The sequence below is a fragment of the Neophocaena asiaeorientalis genome, unplaced genomic scaffold, assembly GCF_003031525.2.
Source record: "Neophocaena asiaeorientalis asiaeorientalis breed wild unplaced genomic scaffold, Neophocaena_asiaeorientalis_V1.1 scaffold420, whole genome shotgun sequence".
Taxonomy (NCBI): Eukaryota; Metazoa; Chordata; class Mammalia; order Artiodactyla; family Phocoenidae; genus Neophocaena; species Neophocaena asiaeorientalis.
This window is the reverse complement of record NW_020172770.1, coordinates 781,770-789,669: the sequence shown is the minus strand read 5'-3', so window position 1 is coordinate 789,669 and position 7,900 is coordinate 781,770.

Sequence of the window (7,900 nt, the reverse complement as noted above, 5' to 3'; positions counted from 1 at the left end):
TAGAGAATAAGGGATCTCAGGATTTGTTTGGAGAGAAATGTCTATTTGAAATACATATACTAATAACATCTGATAGAAATGTGATCAAAAAAATCTGATATGGTTATGACTCAAACCACTTTAAATATACCTTCTACGGAAGAAGTATGTTGCAAAAATCTATATTGGGCCTTTAAGGTGGAGGAAATGCCAAAAGAATGTGTATATTTCTTAGGGGGTCAGATAATGGGGGACTACAAACAGCTAAACAAGGTTAGACTGAAGAATTATTGGTTAGTGGTAATTCAGTTTCCTTCATTGTGTTCTTAAAAATATTTCTAGGAATTGCAAATAATGTTGAAACCTTTAAAAGTGTCAACTGAAAGCCGGATGTCTATAAAAATGGTTGGACCATTTCAAATGCTACAGATTTTGCAACTATACTGTCAGGCATCCCAGGATGTTCTTTCAAACTCCCTGGGCAATAAGTAGAGGAAGTAGGTGTAAAAAAGAACAAGTTTGTGAAACAGTTTAAGATTTTCCTCCCTGTTCCCTAAACAAGCATTTATTTAAATACCATAAGGAAAAGAAATACTCTTACTTGAAAATGTGAAAAATCTCATCAGTGCTTGCTTTTGAAATTTCGACTTTGGCTATAGGTAGACACCTAGAAAAGGAGCTGCTTCTAAAGAGACTCTAAAGAGAACCTTAACCTTAAATTACAGTGAGGATGTCCTTATAAATTGTGAGAATCCAAGATTTTATGGAGGCTGGTAAATAGTAAGAGTTCAAATTTACACTTCCAAGGGTAGAATAGGAAGGCAAAAAACATATAATATTGATAAATGCCTACATTATGATAGAGGCTTTTACATGGTACCTTAAAGTAATTCTTTAACCTATGTATGAATTGAAATTTATTGTCCAGCTTTGAGATGATAAAAACAAAACTCAGTAAGGACAGTAGCATAATCAATATTCACTAGAAATCAGAGCCTGGGTTCAAAGCTACCTCTGCCTTGCAGAAGATTTTTCAACTAATCTATGCTTCCTGATGTGACAAAACCCATAACATTTTTAATGAATTCTTCAAATATATAGGAGGACAAAAGTTCAAGTAACAAAGAAATACTGAAAACTGATATAATTGTGAGGGTGTAGTGTACTTTTTACAAGATTTTATGTTTTAATTTGCATTTACCTTGTCTCCAAGACCACCCAGCTTTCTCATTACATCATTGGCCCCAGTATATTCATTTTCTTCTCACACAAGTTTTTCTCAAAACTCATTGACTTCCTATTTTAATTTTTTTTTGCTTGGTTTCAACACTGCTACTTACCTGTTATCCAGAAATTTCTATTCTTTAGTTTCCTGAATCTGGTATGCGGGTTCGTAATTCCTTACTTTCCTTTTTCCCAGATTCAGGCTTTATTTTGCCAGAGTACACTTTTATACAGTTCTTTAAGGAAGAATTTACACGTAGTAAACTGAGTTTTTACATTTCCAAAATGCCTTTGTTTCTCACCTTGACTAATAGTCTTCTTGTGGATAGATATCAATTTTTAAAACCATTTATTCTAGACATCTATTTGAAGGAATGTTCCATCATCTTCTATCCAATGATTCTTGTGAAAAATATTTATGATGCCCATCTTAAAACCGATCCTTTGTTTATGGCTGTTTAGTTTAGTATTGCTTTAACTTTTGTTTTAAGTCCTCCTGCCAACAACTTTTAACATCTTCTCTTGTTCTAAATTTTGTGATATGTCTAGTTGTGGTGTTTTTTGTTTTTTTTCCATTGAATGTTGTTTTGAACTAGAGGGGTTCATTCAATCTTTTTTTTTTTTTTTTTCCCGTTGCGGAGCACAGGCTCCGGACGCACAGGCTCAGCGGCCATGGCTCATGGGCCTAGCTGCTCCATGGCATGTGGGATCTTCCCGGACTGGGGCACGAACCTGTGTCCCCTGCATCAGCAGGTGGACTCTCAACCACTGCACCACCAGGGAAGCCTTCATTCAATCTTGAATGCACTGTTCTTTTTTATGCCCTCAGGAAATTCCACTTTATTTTCCCTTTGATTATTTCATTCTCTCTCTCTTAGTTTCCCACTGCTTCTGTAACAAATTAGCACAAACTTAGTGGCTTAAAACAACACAAAGTTTTTATCTGTAGTTCTGGAGATCAGAAGTCCTAAAATCAAGGTGTCATTAGAGCTGCATTTGTCCTGGATGCTCTAAAATAGAATCCATTTCCTTTCCTTTTCTAGCTTCTAGAGGCTACATGCCTTCCTTGGTTCATGGCTCCCTCCTTAAATCATTCAGACTTCCACTGTCATCATTTTCTCTGACTCTGACCTTCCTACCTTCCTCTTATAAAGACCCCTGTGACTACATTGGGCCTCCCTGAATAATTCAGGATACTATTCCCACTTTAAGATCCTTAATTTAATCCCATTTGCAAATTCTCTTTAGCTATGTAATGTAACATATTCACAGTTCTGGGAATTAAGACATAGACATCTTTCGGAACCACTGTTTTATCTACCACACCCTCCATTTTCTTCATTCGGCATTTCTGGAATTCCTATTTCACAGATGATGTCCTTCCCAGAATGACTATCTATATCTCTAACACTGATTTCTTACTTTTTCATCTCTTTCTCTTTTTGTGTATATTCTGGTAATTTCTTAGATTTTTTCTTCAAGTCTATTTTTAACATTTTATATTGGTGATTGTTTTTCTTTTTATACATAGAAGTTTACTTTTATTTTATAATTTTTTCTTTATTGGCTTTAAACTTAGGTGCCCTTCATCTGATTTATCTTTCAAATAAGTCCATCTGAATTTTATTATTCAGAAATTAACTAAATATTTGTTCTGATGATAGCTTCACTTTACTCAGCTCTGTTTTTGTCATTTGTGTTGTAATTTCACTGAAGTTTCAGAAAGAAAGTGAAATAAATATACGTGCTCTCTGTTACAACTTGAACTGGAAGCTCTATAAGCCTTTATGTTAGTTTAATATTGCTTTACAAATAGTCAAAGATCTTCTGTGATTGATGCAGGAAATGATAAGGAAGCCTAAAGAAAAGCATCTCTAGGAAGAGAAATAGTGGCAACTGGAAAGGCAGATGAATGTCAGCAACAGTCAATAAAATGTTTTTTAAAAAAATTTAAAAAGCTACTACATCCTAGTAGTCAATGGACCAAAATCTGAAATATTTGAAAGAAAATAATTACACTTCAGACGAAAGTTAAATTGACCTCCTATACAAGAATGGTAGAATGAGAAATAAACACAAGGCAACACATTAAGTGTTGGGCTTCACCCCGCCAGCCTGCAAGGCCTGTGCTTGCCCAGCTTCAAGACTGAAGAAAGAGCCTGGAGTCAGCAACAGAGACATCATTCCTTTAATGGATGGGGGAGCTTATACATCGGAAGCAAGGTCCTGGAGCTACACCCTACCATGTACGGTGCTCGGCAGGCGGGCTCATTAGTTACTAGGAAACCAGCAGAAAATCATCAGAGGGGCACGCCCCTCACTGCTTCTAATAAGAACAATCACTAGCTGGGGCCTGGGGCAAGGATGTAGGAAGCTCAGTCATGTGAGTAGGATAAAGGTGAGGCAGGCAGTGGTTGGGCAGGGGATGTGCAGAGAGCAAGAGAACAACCTTCACTTAATGAGTGGCCTGACCATACGTTAAGCAATAGAGATTCTCTTAATCTAACCGCCGAATGAGAAAATAAATTTAGAACATGAGAGTAATGGGAGTTGCAGTGGTCAATATTTAGGTTTTTAATATTTTCAAGTGTTGAAAAATATGTAAGGAGATAAATTTTAATCCAAATAAATTGGCTTGAGTTATGTAATAGTTCAGGTTCTGTGTTAAACATTCAACAAAATACCAAGATGTGATGCATGAATATAGTGGGTATTTTCACCATCCAACAGGCATAAGAAATGTGGTGTTTCTACAAACACTGTGGGTACGAAATTTGTTAGACTGGGGGTGTGACTCAACCTTCACTCAGTGCTCTATTCTACTCTGCAACTCAACCAAGTGGCACTAACTGCAGACAAACTCCAGGGCATCTTTACTGACAACACACAGCAACTCCGACTTGAGGAAGGAACCACTACAGGACAGGACCTCCTATCAGCATCAGAATCACAATTGTGCTAAAGCCAGGGATGTGGAGAAAACTATGGCTTCCTGGATTGTTCTTGGGCAAGCACAACTGCCAGCACCCAGCTTGCTGATAGCCAAGGACCTGACATATTACCAAGCAAGGACTCTAAGGATGTATTAAAATGTATTCATGCAGAGGTACCCTCATTCAGGACCAGAAAGAAACCATTGAATAACCAATGTACTAGTTGCCTGCCTTCATCAACTGCTCTCAAATTCCAAATGTTCTATTCGGATTGCCAACTGTAAACTTAGAATCTGTCCCATCCTTGTCCAATTCTCGGCACAAAGCTACTTGAAATATCCAATGACATGTGAGGTAGTTTAGTACGGTGGTTATGGACCTTCCCCTTGGATCCAGACTCTCTGGGTTTGAATCCCATTTCTTCCACTCACCATCCATGTACGAGCTTGAACCCGTTGCTTAAACTCTCTATGCCTCTGTTTTTCCTTCTGAACAACCAGGGAAATAACAGCACACCCCTCTTAAGGTTACCGTAAGAATTAAGAGAGTCAATATACACAAAGCCCTCAAAAGAGTGCCAAGACAAATAGGCACTAAAAGAATGCAAATTTGATTATCTGCCATTCCCTGTTTCCCTTCCTTCCCCGAATAAATGAAAGGCTAACACATCAGTGTATCAATATATTGACATGAACAACTCTCACATTAATAATTACTTTTTCAAAATTTTAGTAGTCATGAGGCTGACTGACACTTGAAGTACTTCCACGATAGTCTTGGACATCCAACAACATTGCAAACTCATTCTCAACTCAAATGACCCCATGGAGAAAGTCCGACCATACTTAGCCCCTCTGCTATAGCTTCTTTAGTACAGAAGTTGATCTGGACTATCAGTATATTTGAGGCCAACCACATGTGTTCTTCCTCCAACCTCTTTCTTTCATCTTTGGGTTCCAATCTTCTTTCTGACTACATTTCCAGTAATGACCCTTGTCTTAAGTTTCAAAGTTGTGAGGGTTAAACTACTCTCTCATTCTCGCTCTGGGAATAGCATTGCATTCCACCCTCTTTCTGGAAAAGGGTTCTGCCCTTGAATAAAAGGCAAACTTGAATACTATTGAGTCATGATAAATGGTGAAACTTAAGCCCACAAGACTTTATCTTTGAACATATTTTTACCCTGACATCTTGAAAGTATTACATGATGCAATTATCTCCACAAGATTTTTTTTTAACTATTTTTCCATCCCAAATATACCATTCTAAATGAGACCTCAATTTATTATCATCATCATCATCATCATCCTTTCGTAAGCTCTTACTGAGTAAGGTGCTTCAAAGATACTGTTAACACTGAAAAGTGTATCACAGGATCTTGGTCACGGAGAGGTTAAGAGTCTATATGGGGAAACTGTACAAGTGCCAAAAGATTACGGACCCAGGAAAAATTTACTGTGTGGCTTATAATTCAGCAGGTAATAAATGCTACATGCAGAATAAAGAATGGCTTTGAAGAGTCTTAAAAAATGAGTAAGATTGAGACAAGAAAAGTGAGTGTATCAGAGCATCCTCAAAAGTATATACGTAGTGAGCACACATTGTGGAATCTGGAAGGCATGGGTCATGTCTGAGAAATAAGAGTAGGATGATTTGGTCACTGTGAGAAATTTTAATATGGAATCACTTTTCCATCTAGTAAAAACTACAGAGTTCATAAGAGAAGAGGAAAAGAACCCAAACATAAACAAAAAACACGGTACGGATGATGGCTATTAGGCAAATATTCTTGCTGTAAACTAGTATTCCTTTTGTATGTTTTTCTTCTTTCCCCTTCCTTTTTAATGGGGACCTAATGTTCCGAGAATCCATTTGACTTTGGCAAGCTGTATGAGACACGAAGCATGCTTACATGAAACACATAAATAGAAAGTGAAAAAACAACAAGCTAGAATGATTGTCACCTGAGGAATCCAGAAACTGAGAAGAGCCTGGCTGGTGTACCCTATGTGAAATGGGTGTCAGTGTCTCCAGAAGACCCCTGCTCCTGCTGCACAGGCTAGCTTTGTTCTATCTCATGAAATAGCCAAGCTCTGTGGTATACTCATTCTTTTTCTTTTTATCTTCAAAGATTAAAACAAACAGGAGAGATCAGATGAGGATCATAACAGGAAGAATGTGGGTGTGGGAGGTGTGAGAAATAAGTGCCTGGGGCCTGAGTTGGTTCTCTCTTGGATGACTGGAAATCACACTGTGGCTGGATGACCAGAAAGTACACCAAAGGCTTTGAGTAAAATCTACAGGCCAGGCCCATAGAAACAGTATTCTGCAAAGATGAGTCCAATCATCACTTACTCATATTTGCCAAAACAGTCAGCCAGGAGAAGAACGTCCCTCTCCCCTGAGGTCCTGCTTCTTTCTCCCAGGATGTAGCATTGCCTATTAGGACCATTGGGATTGCTGCAGACATATCCTGACAGCTGCAGAAGATTTTGGTAACAGCCCTAATTCCACTTTCCCTTCCATCTGTCTGCAGATGGTTTAAATTTGACCCCTCAGGAAAAAAAAGAAAAAGAAAAAAAGAAAAAAGTATCCTACCAAGAAGTAATTACTATGCTTGTAGATTTCACATCAAAAAAAAAAAAAAAAGACAGGATTGTGATTTGCAGGAGTCTTCTAATTGTAGATTATGTTGGGAGTTTGACACTCATTCTGAGCGTGGAGGTTTTGACACTATTTGGGGATGGATTGCTAATATTTCGTGTAGATTTAGTCAAACTGTCAATCATAACAACATAGAAAATAATCAGAAATGTCAGCCAGAATGCTGAAGGAAGTCAGTCCTTTCAAAACTATTAGAATTGCTTTTATTTTTCAAAATATCTTTCAACTACAACAGGATGATACAACACCAGAATGTTTCTGTTTATTATATGCCATCTGGATTTCCTTTATTAATTATAGAATTCTTCTTTCTACAAGATTTTTTTCTAAAAATTGCAAAACTATTTAAAGTTATTATTTTAAATTTTTTAAAAAGAATTTTTAAGGAGATTATCTTGGTGTGAATAACATCACCGAGATAATTTAGGAGAAATAAAAATGTAAATAAAGTCCTAGAATATTTCAAAGAATTATAGACTCTTAGAATCTCTATGACCTTAAAGTTCTCTGGTCCAAGCCTCTCCTTTGCTAAGTGGAGAACTCAGGTGCAGGGAGAGTTGACATGCCCTAAGCCACTCATTTTGCTTATCACTGAGCCAGAAGGAGATGCCACCTCTCCTGTTGCCCAGTTCTGTACTCCTTCCACCAAATTTCTCCTGAGATGTCCCTTTGACACATAAGTCACACATAAGTCATTCTTTTAAAATAAGTAAATTTTTCAGATGAACAGATAAAGGAGATGTGATACATATATACAATGGAATACTACTCGGCCATACAAAAGAATGAAATAATGCCATTTGCAGCAACACAGATGTGTCTAGAGATTATCATACCAAGTGAAGTAAGTCAGAAAGCGTAAGACAAATACCATATGATATCACTTATATGTGGAATCTAAAATATGGCACAAATGAACTTATCTACAAAACAGAAACTGACTCATAGACATAGAGAACAGACTTGTGGTTGCCAAGGGGGAGCCGGGGAGGGAGAGGGATGGACTGGGAGTTTAGGGTTGGTAGATGCAAACTATAACATTAAAATGGATAGACAACAAGTTCCTGATGTATAGCACAGAGAACTACTTTCAATATCCT